At 42.9% G+C, this 13,632-nt stretch overlaps 2 non-coding genes and 1 pseudogene across 2 annotated transcripts; all 3 read right to left on the reverse strand.

The window, feature by feature from the left end:
- Positions 1 to 5,803: 5,803 nt before the first annotated feature.
- LOC114679207 (U2 spliceosomal RNA) lies at positions 5,804 to 6,002 on the reverse strand. The gene has a single exon (XR_003730874.1). It is a non-coding gene; the product is annotated as a U2 spliceosomal RNA (small nuclear RNA).
- A 5,232-nt stretch (positions 6,003 to 11,234) lies between these two features.
- Positions 11,235 to 13,230, reverse strand: LOC697866 (glucose-6-phosphate isomerase pseudogene; annotated as a pseudogene).
- Positions 13,231 to 13,262: 32 nt separating this feature from the next.
- LOC114679183 (small nucleolar RNA U13) lies at positions 13,263 to 13,364 on the reverse strand. The gene has a single exon (XR_003730858.2). It is a non-coding gene; the product is annotated as a small nucleolar RNA U13 (small nucleolar RNA).
- Positions 13,365 to 13,632: the final 268 nt, after the last annotated feature.

A 13,632-nucleotide genomic window follows, 5' to 3' on the forward strand; every position in this document is an offset into this window, starting at 1 on the left:
TCTGCTAGCATTTGAATTTGTTTGCTCTTGCTTCTCTAGTTCTTTTAATTGTGATGTTAGGGTGTTGATTTTAGATCTTTTCCACTTTCTCCTGTGGGCATATAGTGCTATGAGTTTCCCTCTAAACACTGCTTTAGTTGTGTCCCAGAGATTCTGGTACATTATGTCTTTGTTCTCATTCGTTTCAAAGAACTTATTTATTTTGGCCTTAATTTAGTTATTTACCCAGTAGTCATTCAGGAGCAGTTTGTTCTGTTTACATGTAGTTGTGTGGTTTTGAGTGAGTTTCTTAATCCTGTGTTCTAATTTGATTGCACTGTGGTCTGAGAGACTGTTATAATTTCCATTCTTTTGCATTTGCTGAGGAGTGTTTTACTTCCAATTATGTGGTCAATTTTAGAATAAGTGCGATGTGGTGCTGAGAAGAATGTATATTCTGTTGATTTGGGGTGAAGAGTTCTGTAGATGTCTATTAGGTCCTCTTGTTCCAGAGCTGAGTTTAAGTCCCGAATATCCTTGTTAATTTTCTGTCTCATTGATCTGTCTAATATTGACAATGGGGTGTCAAAGTATCCCACTATTATTGTGTGGGAGTCTAAGTCTCTTTGTAGGTCTCTTAGAACTTGCTTTATGAATCGGAGTGCTCCTGTATTGGGTGCATATATATTTAGGATAGTTAGCTCTTCTTGTTGCATTGATCCCTTTACCATTATGTAATGGCCTTCTTTGTCTCTTTTGATCTTTGTTGGTTTAAAGTCTGTTTTGTCAAAGAGTAGGATTGCAACCCCTGTTTTTTTTTTTTTCTTTCCATTTTCTTGGTAAATATTCCTCCATCCCTTTATTTTGAGCCTATGTGTGTCTTTGCACTTGAGATTGGTCTCCTGAAAACAGCACATTTATGGGTCTTGACTCTATCCAATTTGCCAGTCTGTGTCTTTTAATTGGGGCATTTAGCCCATTTACATTTAAGCTTAATATTGTTATGTGTGAATTTGATCCTGTCATTATGATGCTAGCTGATTATTTTGCCTGTTAGTCGATACAGTTTCTTATAGTCTGATAGTCTTTACAATTTGGTATGTTTTTGCAGTGGCTGGTACTGGTTTTCCCTTTCCATATTTAGTGCTTCCTTCAGGAGCTCTTGTAGGACAGGCCTGGTGGTGACAAAATCTCTCAGCATTTGTTTGTCTGTAAATGATTTTATTTCTCCTTCACTTGTGAAGCTTAGTTTGGCTGGATATGAAATTCTGGGTTGAAAATTCTTTTCTTTAAGAATGTTGAATATTGGCCCCCAGGCTCTTCTGGCTTGTAGGGTTTCTGCAAAGGGATGCGCTCTTAGTCTGATGGGCTTCCCCTTGCAGGTAACCCAACCTTTCTCTCTGGCTGCCCTTAACATTTTTTTCTTCATTTCAACCTTGGTGAATCTGATGATTATGTGTCTTGGTCTTCTCGAGGAGTATCTTTGTGGTGTTCTCTGTATTTCCTGAATTCGAATGTTGGCCTGTCTTGCTAGATTGTGGAAGTTCTCCTGGATAATATCCTGAAGAGTGTTTTCCAACTTGGTTCCATTCTCCCTGTCATTTTCAGGTACACCAATTGAATGTAGGTTTGGTCTTTTCACATAGTCTATATTTCTTGGAGGTTTTGTTCTTTCATTTTTAGTATTTTTTCTCTAATCTTGACTTCATGCTTTATTTCATTAAGTTGATCTTCAATTTCTGAGATCCTTTCTTCCATTTGATTGATTTGGCTACTGATACTTGTGCATCCTTCACAAAGTTCCCTTGCTGTGTTTTTCAGCTCTACCAGGTCACTTATGTTCTTCTCTAAACTGGTTATTCTAGTTAACAATTCATCTAATCTTTTTTCAAGGTTCTTAGCTTCCTTGCATTGGGTTAGAACATGCTCCTTTAGCTCAGAGGAGTTTGTTATTACCCACCTTCTGAAGCCTACTTCTGTCAATTTGTCAAACTCATTCTCCATCCAGTTTTGTTCCCTTGCTGGCGAGGACTTGTGGTTCTTTGGAGGGGAAGAGGCATACTGGTTTTGGAATTTCCAGCCTTTTTGCACTGGTTTTTCTTCATCTTTCATTCATAGATTTATCGACCTTTGGTCTGATGATGGTGACTTTTGGATGGGGTTTTTGTGTGGACATCCTTTTTGTTAATGTTTATACTATTCCTTTTTGTTTGTTAATTTTCCTTCTAACATTCAGGCCCCTTCAGGCCCCTCTGCTGCAGGTCTGCTTGAGTTTGCTGGAGGTCCACTCCAGACCCTGTTTGCCTGAGTATCACCAGCGGAGGCTGCAGAACAGAAAAGATTGCTGCCGTTCTTTCCTCTGGAAGCTTCGTCCCAGAGGGGCACTCACCAGATGCCAGCTGGAGCTCTCCTGTATAAGGTGTCTGTTGATCCCTGCTAGGAGGTGTCTCCCCATGAGGAGGCGCATGGGTCACGGACCCACTTGAGGAGGCAGTCTGTCCCTTAGCAGAGCTTGAGCGCTGTGCTGGGAGATCTGCTGCTCTCTTCAGAGCCAGCAGGCAGGAACGTTTAAGTCTGCTAAAGCTGCGCCCACAGTCCCTGACTGGGGCTGCTCTCTTTCTTTCAGAGATGCCCTGCCCAGAGAGGAAGAATCTAGAGATGCAGTCTGGCTGCAGCAGCTTTGCTGAGCTGCAGTGGGCTTTGCCCAGTTTGAACTTCTCAGTGATTTTGCTTACACTGTGAGGGGAAAACCGCCTACTCAAGCCTTGGTAATGCCCTTCCCCCCGCCAAACTCGAGTGTCCCAGGTTGACTTCAGACTGCTGTGCTGGCAGCGATAATTTCAAGCCAGTGGATCTTAGCTTGCTGGGCTGTGTGGGGGTGGGATCCTCTGAGCAAGATCACTTGGTTCCCTGGCTTCAGCACCCCCTTTCCAGGGGAGTGAACGGCTCTGTCTCACTAGTGTTCCAGGCACTACTGGGGTATAAAAAAAAAACTCCGGCAGCTAGCTTGGTGTCTGCCCAAATGGCCACCCAGTTTTGTGCTTAAAATCCAGGACCCTGGTGGTATAGGCACCCAAGGGAATTGCCTGGTCAGCGGGTTGTGAAGACCGTGGGAAAAGCATAGTATCTGGGCTGGAATGCACAGTCCCTCATGGCACGGTCCCTCATGTCACAGTCCCTCAGGGCTTCCCTTGGCTAGGGGAGGGAGTTCCCTGACTGCTTGCGCTTCCTGGGTGAGGCGATACCCCACCCTGCTTCAGCTCGCTCTCCATGGGCTGCACCCACTGTCTAACTAGTCCCAATGAGAGGAACCGGGTACCTCCACTGGAAATGCAGAAATCACCCGCCTGCTGCACTGATCTTGCTGGGAGCTGCGGACTGAAGCTGTTCCTATGTGACCATTTTGCCAGCCATCCCCCACAGTCTATTTATTTATTATACATTTAAAGAATGAATTTACTGGATCAAAGATTATTAACTTTTTTCTTTTTGCAGACATATATATATGTGTGTGTGTGTGTGTATATATATATGTATATATAAATGTATGATTTTTTCCTCATTATTAAAGCAGTGCTTGTTCATTACAGAACGTTTAGAAAATAAAGATACATATGAAGGAGAAGAATATCCCCCTGTGGCAGAGAAGGCTCACTTTACTGTCCACCAAACGTCTTGTTCCTTTTTCCATAATTAGTCTGGGGATAGATTTTGCAGCCCCTATCTCTCACCCACTGCATCTACATGTGACCAATGATGTGTAAACAGGTCACTTTCAAGCCAAGACTTTGAAGTTACTAGTGTACTTTCCTCAAGATGTTTTTCTGTCTGCTGGAAGGAAGCAATTGATAATTAGGCTCTAGGGGATGTGAGGAACCAGGAGATGGAAGGAGTCTGGATCCCTTAATCACTGCATGGACGAGCACCCCCTGCTGACTAGGACCACTAGGTTTCACTGTCACATGAAACTGTTGGGTTAAGTCACTGGAATTTGGTGATTTATTCTTTAGAAGGAATCATTGTTAACAAATTGGCATATTTTTTCTCAGTTTTTCCTGTACACTTTTTTCTCTTTAGTTTAGATCGTGGAATAAAAATGTTAAAGGCTATTAATATGTATTACCAAAATGCTTTTCAAAAACGCTGCTTTAATTTATACTCAAGCTATACTATATGTGAGAATGGCTTGGTCAGCATTGCTTGTTTATAGTTGCTGCATTGTTACAAATATTCTTATAACAGCCTACTTACAAAACCCCTCTAAATTATGTGACAATCTTCTAGATACCTTATTTCTCTTATCAAATTGTAAAGTTTCTGAGATTCAATGTTTGAATGTCCTTCACTATCATAATAGCTTAATCCATATTTGTTAAATGACTTTTAAGCCCAATGTTCAGAATGTTTACTGAAATCTATTTTAACACTGACATAATATAGTCTAGCAAATCATTGTTGGCTAATTAGTTTACTTTCAGAACCACATATATATATATTTTTTTGTCATCCTTTCAAGTTAACAGTTAAAGGCTTGCCATTGATTACATCATTTTAGAGTCAGGAACACTATGCAGTTCTCTGAGCTCATCTGACTTCCCAGCCTCCAGGGTCACCTCTGCTCCATCCCATTCCCATTTCATTGTTCACTTAATTATTCAACAAATATTTTTTCAGCACTTGCTATATGTCAGCACTTGGGTTTTGGCTATGAACAAAACAAAGATTCCTTTCTCCATGGAGCTTACATTTTAGAGGGGGAGATGGACATTAAATAATAGACACAATAAGTAAATTTAGATATTGTATTTGTCCATTCTTGCTATAAAAGAATACCTAAGTTTGGGATACTTTATAAAAAATAGTGATTTATTTTGGCTCACAGTTCTGCAGGCTGTACAGAATGCATGGTGCTGGCATCTGCTCTAGATGAGGGCCTCAGGAAGCTTCCAATCATGGTGGAAGGTGAAGGGGAAGCAGGCGCCACATGGTGAGAGTGGGAGCAAGAGTAGGGGGAGGTGTCACACTCTCTTAAACAACCAGATGTTGCATGAACTCAGAGGGAGAACTCAGTACCGAGCCATTAATGAAGGATCTGCCCCCGTGACCCAAACCCCTCCACCAAGCCCCACTCCACCACTGGGGTTTACATTTCAACTTGAGATTTGGAGGGGACATACATCCAAACTATATCAGACATGTTAGAAGATATGGAAGAAAAGAGGAAAAGCAGGGTAAGAGGGAGATTGCACTTTAAAATACAGTGTGTGTTAGGGTAGACCTCATCAAGACAGTGACATTTAGGCAAAGACTTGAAGGAGGTAAGGAATATCAAAGAGACAAATCATTCCAAACAAAGAAACCAGTGTGTGAAAAGCCGGAGGCAGGACTGGGTTGGTGTGTTCAGGGAGTAGCAGGGAGGAGGCACTGTGTCTGCCTCAGGGTGAGGGAGGGAGGTCAGGACTGGGGTGTGAGGCAGTGGAGCACGGGAAGGGGCATTCTAGGGCTTTGACTCTTGTTCTGAGTGAAATGGGAAGGAGGGGAGTGACTTGATCTGATTTAAATGACATGCTGACTGCTGTGTTGAGAGTAGGCTGCAGACAGGCAAGAAGAAAAGTAGAGAACCAAACGGAAGGCTATTTCAAAATCCAAAGAGATGACCATGGCTTGGGTCAGAATGGTAACAGTGGCTACAGGGAAAGAAGCAGGAATTTGGATGTATTTGGAATATAGAGTCCATAGGATTTCCCAATAGACTGGATATAGGGGTGGGGGTGGTAAAAGTCTCTACAGTACAGGTAGAGAGACCTTTCTGAAATGTAAATCTAAATTGTAAATGGCTGAATGCCTTGCAATAGCTCCCTTTCATTTACCATGAATAAATGTCAAACAAAACAAATAATTGACAATGTATAATGTAACCCCATAATGTAGCCCATGACTGGACTAATCTCTCACTTTCTTGCATTTTAAACTGATAGGAACATATACTACACTTGGTCTTAGCTAAAAGGCTGAGAAGTGGTGCCGCCTTGCATTTTCTACACCAGCCACAACCAACCACTGACTTCTCACTTTCCATCTCCACACCTTCTAAAACTCAGCTCAGGCATTTTTTTTTCTCCCCCCATGGAAAGACTTTCCCAACTTTTGGTGTATCAGTTTCCTGTGGCCACTGTTACAAATGACCACAAACTTGATGGCTTAAAACACAGGAATGAATTTGGTCACAACACTGAAGGCCAGAGTCCAAAGTCGGAATGTAGTTCAGGCCGCATACCCTCAGAAGGTTCTGGAGGAGAAGCCCTTTCTTGATTGTTTCAGCTTCTAGTGGCTGCTGGCATTCCTTGGTTTGTGGCTGCATCACTCTGATCTCTGCCTCTGTCTTCTCATGGCCATGTCTACTGTGTGTCTGTATCAAATCTCCCTCTTTCTCTCTCATATAAGGACATTTATGATTGGATTTAGGGCCCATCAGGATAATCTCCTCATGCCAATATCCTTAACTTAATCACATCTGTAAAGACCCCTTTTCCTTATAAGTTAACATTTACAGGTTCCAGGGATTAGGACCTGATCTGTGGGTGGCCTGAGTCAGCCTGCTATACTTGTTAGAGGCCTTATATCCCCAGCCATAGCACTTGCACACTCAGTTATTTCTGAGCATGTGTACACACACAGATATTCCCACTGCTCAAGGTTTCTTAAGGCCAGGGGTTATATCTTATTAATAATCACTGCTTTCCTCACCCCCAGCAGTTTCTAGCTCACAGCTAATGGTCAGGGCACATTGATTGGGTGAATGAATGAAGATTCATGAAGCAGAATTTGTAACTGCTATGTGCTGTTGGGACTTCATAATTTTGTGAAAATGAGATCAGGATTGGATTCCTTAGATATCTGCACAGTGGCTTTTCTTTGTTTCTTTCCTTTTCTTTTTGTGTCCAGCTGTTGCATTAGAACACCCTTATTAAGTGAGCCTGCTCTGTCTAGGATTTGGGCCCAGTTATAGCCCTTGATAAACATAGCAATAGTTGGATAAAAGAAGAATACATATTTTCCTTTCACTGGTATATAAAACCTAGAACCCTGAACATTTGCAGTTAGCTCTGGGTGCTAAGAAAATTGATCATGCTGCCAGTTGGAAACATAAGATCTCTCAGGGTTATAGGTAGGGTAGCAGGGTATCCTGATAATAGTCCTTCCTTTGTTATGTGGGTGGTCATGATACTGCATCAGTAGATTGGTGGGACTGCCAGAGAGGTACTTGGGAAGTGACTATGACTTTTGCTTATTTGTATAATCCTCTGCCTATTTGGGTTAGGATTTAGCTGGGGCACTGATTGGCTTAACAGGGTGGGACACCATGAAGGACACACAGGTCAATATAATATCCCAAGATTCTACTTACCAAATGGTTTCTGATTTTATTTCCATTGCCCTAGGGCTTAGTCATACGTGGCTACAAGAAGAGTAGGTCTGGTGGCTGAAAAGCAGATCAGTGTTGTGCTTTTGCGGTGGATTCTATCTGTCCAGAAAAGGCACACTATTTAATTTCACATCTTGGAAATTTTCTTCCTGTGTTCCCATCATTTTCTTCCTATGTTCCTTTGATTATTGTGAGCCATGTTTGCAGATAGCAGTGACCTACTTTGCTACATTTTTGTAAATCACATTTATTATCAACCTTGATAGGGGGCCAGACGTAATCAAACATTACACTGGTTAAAATCACATGTGCTTTCAGATGCCTATGGGGCAAACTGTGGCACATTTAAAAATTCTTGAGCAAAGTCTGGATAAATGAAATGATAAATCCCCCCTGCTGTTATAGAAGTGCAATGATTTGTATTAATAGTCTGCCTTAATGCAGGGTCCTCCTGAATGAGTTGTATCTTTTTATTAATATCCTCCTTCCTTGTATTCTAGCAGCTTGTCCCAAATATCCATTAGGTGGCTTCAAGGCTAGGGAACATGGATCTCTTTTTTATCAATGAAGGAATTCAAAATATGTTGACAATGAGGGATTAGATGGAGAAAATGGAGTTAAAAAGGAGAGGGGACATGACAGAGAGCTATAAGAAAGAGCCCTTTCAGCTGGGTACCTTCTAAGTCCCTTTAAACTTACTGTCATGTCTCATGACATTTCTGCAGCAACTCTCACTAGAAACTAGCGTTATGGTCTCTGCTCTGCTATGTGTGGGTAATTTAAAAGGGCCAGCAAAATCATGAAAGCCACATCTCATGCTTCGTTAGAGGACAGGAGCAGAGTGGGAAGGAACTGGGTAACAAACAGAGCTGTCTAGATCCAAGAACACTGAGCCTGGTTTTGCCATCAGCGAGGACCTGCCCTTTGCATACATATTCTCTGGGCCCTCTGCTGTCACTGCCAACTGGCAGTGCTCATTGTCTTCCCACGAGTGTCTTTAGAGTCTGTCCCCTCTCACCCCTACAGAGGATGGTCTCTGAGTCCCGGCCAGCCCTGCAGGCTCTTATCTGGCGCCCAGCTCATGCTCAACCGGTCCCCACTCAGGAGAGCTCTGTGATGGGTTAAAATGAGGACTCTCCCTGAGAGGTGTTTGCATTTTAATAGGAGACACTTTAAAACAAATCTAATTCTTACTATTATATTACAAACATTACTATTGTAGATATGACTAAGTATAACATATACACAGCTCAGAGCTCAGATTTTAAGTGTACAGCTTGAATTTTTGCCAAGTAAAACCACAATCCAGATCAAGACCAGTATGTTAGCAGTACCCTAGATGCCTTCCTTGTGCCACGTCTGGATCGCCTGGCCTGTTGCCAAAGGCGACTACTATTTTGATTCCTGTAACCACAGATGAGTTTTACCAGTGTGTGAACTTTATAGCATTGGAATCATAAATATATACAGTTGACCCTTGAATAGCTCAGAGGTTAGGGACAGTGACCCTCCACACAGTCAAAAATCCATTTATAACTTTTGACTTTGCAAAAACTTTACCAATAGCCTACTATTGGCCCGAAGTCTTACTGATAACACAAACAACCAATAAACATATTTTTGTATATATATTATATACTGTATTCTTACCAAAAAAATCTAGAGAAAAGAAATTGTGATTAAGAAATCGTAAAGAAGAGAAAATATAGTTACTATTCATTAGGAGGAAGAGTATCATCATAAAAGTCTTCATCCTTATCTTCACATTGAGCAGATTGAGAAGGAGGAGGAAGAGGAGGGGTTGGCCTTGCTGTCTGATGGGTGGCAGAGGCTAAAGAGAGTCTGAGTCTAAGGGACCTGTGCAGTTCAAGCCCGTGTTGATCAAGCTCAACTGTGCTTTTTTGGATCATTTTGTTTGTTTGTTTGTTTGTTTTTTTCACTCAAACTTACGTCTGTTAGAGTTATCAAGGTTGTTGCTAGCAGCTGTATTTGCTCTTTTTATTGCTGTATAATATTCCATTTTGTGGGAAAACTTCATAATTTACAGACAGTCCCCGACCTCAGATGGTTTGGCTTATCGTTTTTCCACTTTATGACAGCATGAAAGCAATGTGCGTTCAGTAGAAACCATACTTTGAGTACCCATACAACTATTCTGTTTTTTGCTTTCAGTACAGTATTCAATAAATTACATAAGTTATTCAACATTATTATAAAATAGGTTTTGTGTTAGGTAGGGGCTAGGCTAAGGTACAGTGTTCAGTAAGGTTAGGTGTATTAAATGCATTTTTTACCACAATATTTTCAACTTATGATGGTTTAATTGGGACGTAACATTGAAAGTCGAGGAACATCTATATTTATCCATTCTATTGTTGATGAACATTTAAATTGATTTGGGCCACAGTGGCTCACACCTGTAATCCCAGCAATTTGGGAGGATGAGGCGGGCAGCAGTTCACTTGAGGCCAGAAGTTCAAGACCAGACAGGCCAATGTGGCAAAACCCTGCCTCTACTAAAAATACAAAAATCAGTTGAACGTGGAGGCAGATGCCTGTAATCCCTGCTGAGGCAGGAGAATCGCTTAAACCTGGGAGGCGAAGGTTGCAGTGAGCCGAGATCACGCCACTGCACTCCAGCCTGGGTGACAGAGCGAGACTCTGTCTCAAAAAATAAAATAAAATAAAATAAAATAAAATAAAATAAAATAAAATAAAATAGAATAAAATAAGGATTTGGGCTATAATGAATACTCCTGTGAATATTCTTAAACGTGTCCTCTGATACATGTAGGAGCAGGATTGCTAGGTCAAAGAGTGAACATATATTCAATTGGGTAGAGATGGACAAGTTCCAGAGTGGTTCTACCAAGTTACGTTCCGACTAGCAGTGTATGAGTCTTAGTAACTACATACCTCATTGCCAATATGTGGCATTGTCTTTTTTTTTTTTTTTTAGTTTTAGCCATTCCGGTGGGAAGGTAGTAGTGTCTCATTTGGTTGTAATTCACATTTTCATGGCAACTAGTGCTATTGAGCATCTTTTCACAGACTTATTTGCCTTTTGTTTATTCTCTTTTGGGTAGTGCTCATTTAATTTGGAATAGATTTCAACAGATGGCCTATCTGTCTGTATATCTGTGTACATCACATATATATGTGTATATAGCTATATCTAGATGATATATAGCCAGATATACATAAATCTCTGATAAAAATGTTATTGAAATAATTAGTACATACTTGCAATTGATTGAAAATTGGCCCTAATTCTCCACCTTTCCCTGTAACCACAACCTTTGAAATATAATTTGAAAATCTTCCCATAAAGAGGCAGTGTTAGTTCCCTCCAATCTTTGCTGATCTTTGACTTGTTTTGGCTGATAAGATGCATTGGAAGTGACAGTGTGCCAGTTCTAAAGTCGCGCCTGAAGAGGCCTTGTGTACTTCCTTCTGCTGCCAACGTAACAGGCTGAGGCTAGCCTGATGGAGCCTGAAGAGTGCTGAGGCACCCAGCCAGTAGCCAGCACATTCTTATTAAAGAAGAAACATGCAAATTTGGTAAATGAACGTGGTATCACATTTTAAGCTGGACTAGAAGGTACGCGTATTCCTTTGGTTACTAGTAAGATAGAACATTTAAAAATCTGTTTAGTGTCCTTTGCTTGTTCACATCCTTTATACATTTTCCTTTTGGAGAATTCACCTATTTGTAGAGCTTTTTAGGTAGAAAGAATATTAACTTTTTGTATTGTATATGGAAAAAATGTTCTGTAGTTTTTTATTTCCTTTTACATTTTATCAAATTTTTATATGCAAAAATTTTAAGTTTTTTTTTTTTTTTTCCTCTGTGGCATCTTTATTTTTCTACATGGGATGTGAACAACGTGAACATGGGTCAGAAAAGTCAGCTGCACAAAAACACTTCAGCCAATTGTAACGCAGAGGGAACGAAGACATGGAGGGGCTGGGGTTAGCAATTTGAGATCATCCCTCCCCGCTAAGGGCTAGTGGTCCAAGCCCACAACCAGAGGGCGCTCTGGGTGGTGTCCAGGACCATGCAGTGCCGGCTCTGGGGAGCAGGGACAAGAAGAGAAAGAGGAATCACAGAGGAGGCTGCGGCTGAGCATGAGTTTATTGGACTCTGGCCTCGCGCTGCTGCTTGATGAAGTTGATAAGCCCGTTGGTGGAAGCATCGTGAGAGGTCACTTGAGCACTGCCATCAAGCTCAGGCTCAATTTTCTTAGCCAGCTGCTTTTCCAGCTCCACTCCCCACTGGTCAAAGCTGTTGATGTCCCAGATGATGCCCTGAACAAAGATCTTGTGCTAATACATGGCGACCAAGGCTCCAAGCATAAATGGTGTGAGCTTGGTGAACACAATAGAGTTGGTTGGGTGATTGCCTTCAAAGACCTTATGTGGCAGCAGCCTCTCAAGGTCCTCTGGACTCTTGCCTGCAGCCTGGAGCTCCTTTCGGGCCTCCTCCGTTGATTTCCCCCTCATCAGGGCTTCCGTCTGGGCCAGGAAGTTGGCCAGGAGGATCTTGTGATGCAAACCCTTCCGTATGGGGTGCTAGGTCTGGACCGGGATGAGGAAGTCACAGGGTATCATCTTGGTGCCTTGGTGGATGAGCTGGTAAAAAGCATGTTGGCCATTGGTCCCAGGCTCCCCCCACACAATGGGGCCTGTCTGGTGGTCCACACGGGTGCCAGATTTGGTGATGTGTTTCCCATTGGACTCCATGTCGCCCTGCTGGAAGTACGCAGCAAAGCGGTGCAGGTACTGGTCATAGGGCAGCATGGCATGCGTCTCACACCCAAAGCAGTTGATGTACCAGATACCCAGCAGGGCCAGCAGGACAGGGGCGTTCTTCTCCAGGGGCGTCGTGCGGAAGTGCTGGTCCATCCAGTGACCCCCCGAGAGCAGCTGCTGGAAGTTGTCAAAACCCACGTGCAGGGCAATGGAGAGTCCGATGGCCGACCACAGCGAGTAGCGTCCTCCCACCCAATCCCAGAATTCGAACATGTTTTGAGGGTCAATTCCAAACTCCTTCACTTTGGTCATGTTAGTAGACAGGGCAACAAAGTGCTTCGCCACTGCAGAAGGATCCTTGGCCGCCTGGAGAAACCACTCCTTCGCCGTCTCCGCATTCGTGATGGTCTCCTGGGTGGTAAAGGTCTTGGAGGCGATGATGAACAGGGAGGACTCGGGATTCAGCTGGGTCAGGGTTTTGGCAATGTGAGTTCCATCAATGTTGGAGACATACCAGACGCGGGGACCTTCCGAAGAGTATGGCTTAAGGGCTTCAGTCACCATGAGGGGTCCCAGGTGGGAGCCGCCAATGCCAATGTTGATGACGTCCGTGAAGGTCTTGCCTGTGTACCCCTTCCAGTCACGCTCCGGACACGCTGGCAGAAAGACTTCATCTTGTCCAGAACCTTGTTGACCTCTGGCATCACATCCTTGCCATCTACCAGGATGGGTGTGTTTGACCGGTTCCGAAGAGCCACGTGCAGCACAGCTCGACCCTCGGTGTAGTTGATCTTCTCACCATTGAACATCCGCTCCCGGGCGGCCTCCACGCCCCTGGACTTGGCAGGTCCACCAGCAACCGCATCACATCCTCCGTCACCAGGTTCTTGGAGTAATCCAGCAGGATATGCCCATGGTTGGTGCTGAGGGTCAGGCTGAAGTGGTTGAAGCGATCCTTGTCGGCATCGAAGAGGCGGCTCAGGTTCAGCTCGGAGCCGTGCTCGCGATACCATTGCTGCAGCTTCTGGAACTGGGGGTCCCGGGTGAGAGCGGCCATGGCGGGACTAGAAGGTACGCGGACTCAGTTTTTTTTTTTTTTTTTTCACATCAGTTGGGTAATATGCCTACATGGTAACAAGCCTTGAAGGAGGCACATTTCACATGAGTGTGAAAACCCAGTTATCATGCTTACCAATCACAACAGGATCATTTCAGCTTTGTATGTGGTCAAATGTGTTAACATTTTTCTTTACAACTCTTTTTTTTTTTTTGGTGCAATGGTAAGAAAAATAGTTCCCTCTCCAAAGTTATATAGTTATTTACCCATCATCAACTATTAGGAAACACAAATATTCAAAGGAATAAATCTCTACTTGCACAACGTGGGAATTGATGGGCAATTCAAGAAGATAATATGGGCATGAAGCCAGTATTAATTAGGATGCTTTCATATGCCAGTGACAGGAACTCTGCCT

The sequence above is a fragment of the Macaca mulatta genome, chromosome 6 (assembly GCF_049350105.2).
Source record: "Macaca mulatta isolate MMU2019108-1 chromosome 6, T2T-MMU8v2.0, whole genome shotgun sequence".
Classification (NCBI taxonomy): Eukaryota; Metazoa; Chordata; class Mammalia; order Primates; family Cercopithecidae; genus Macaca; species Macaca mulatta.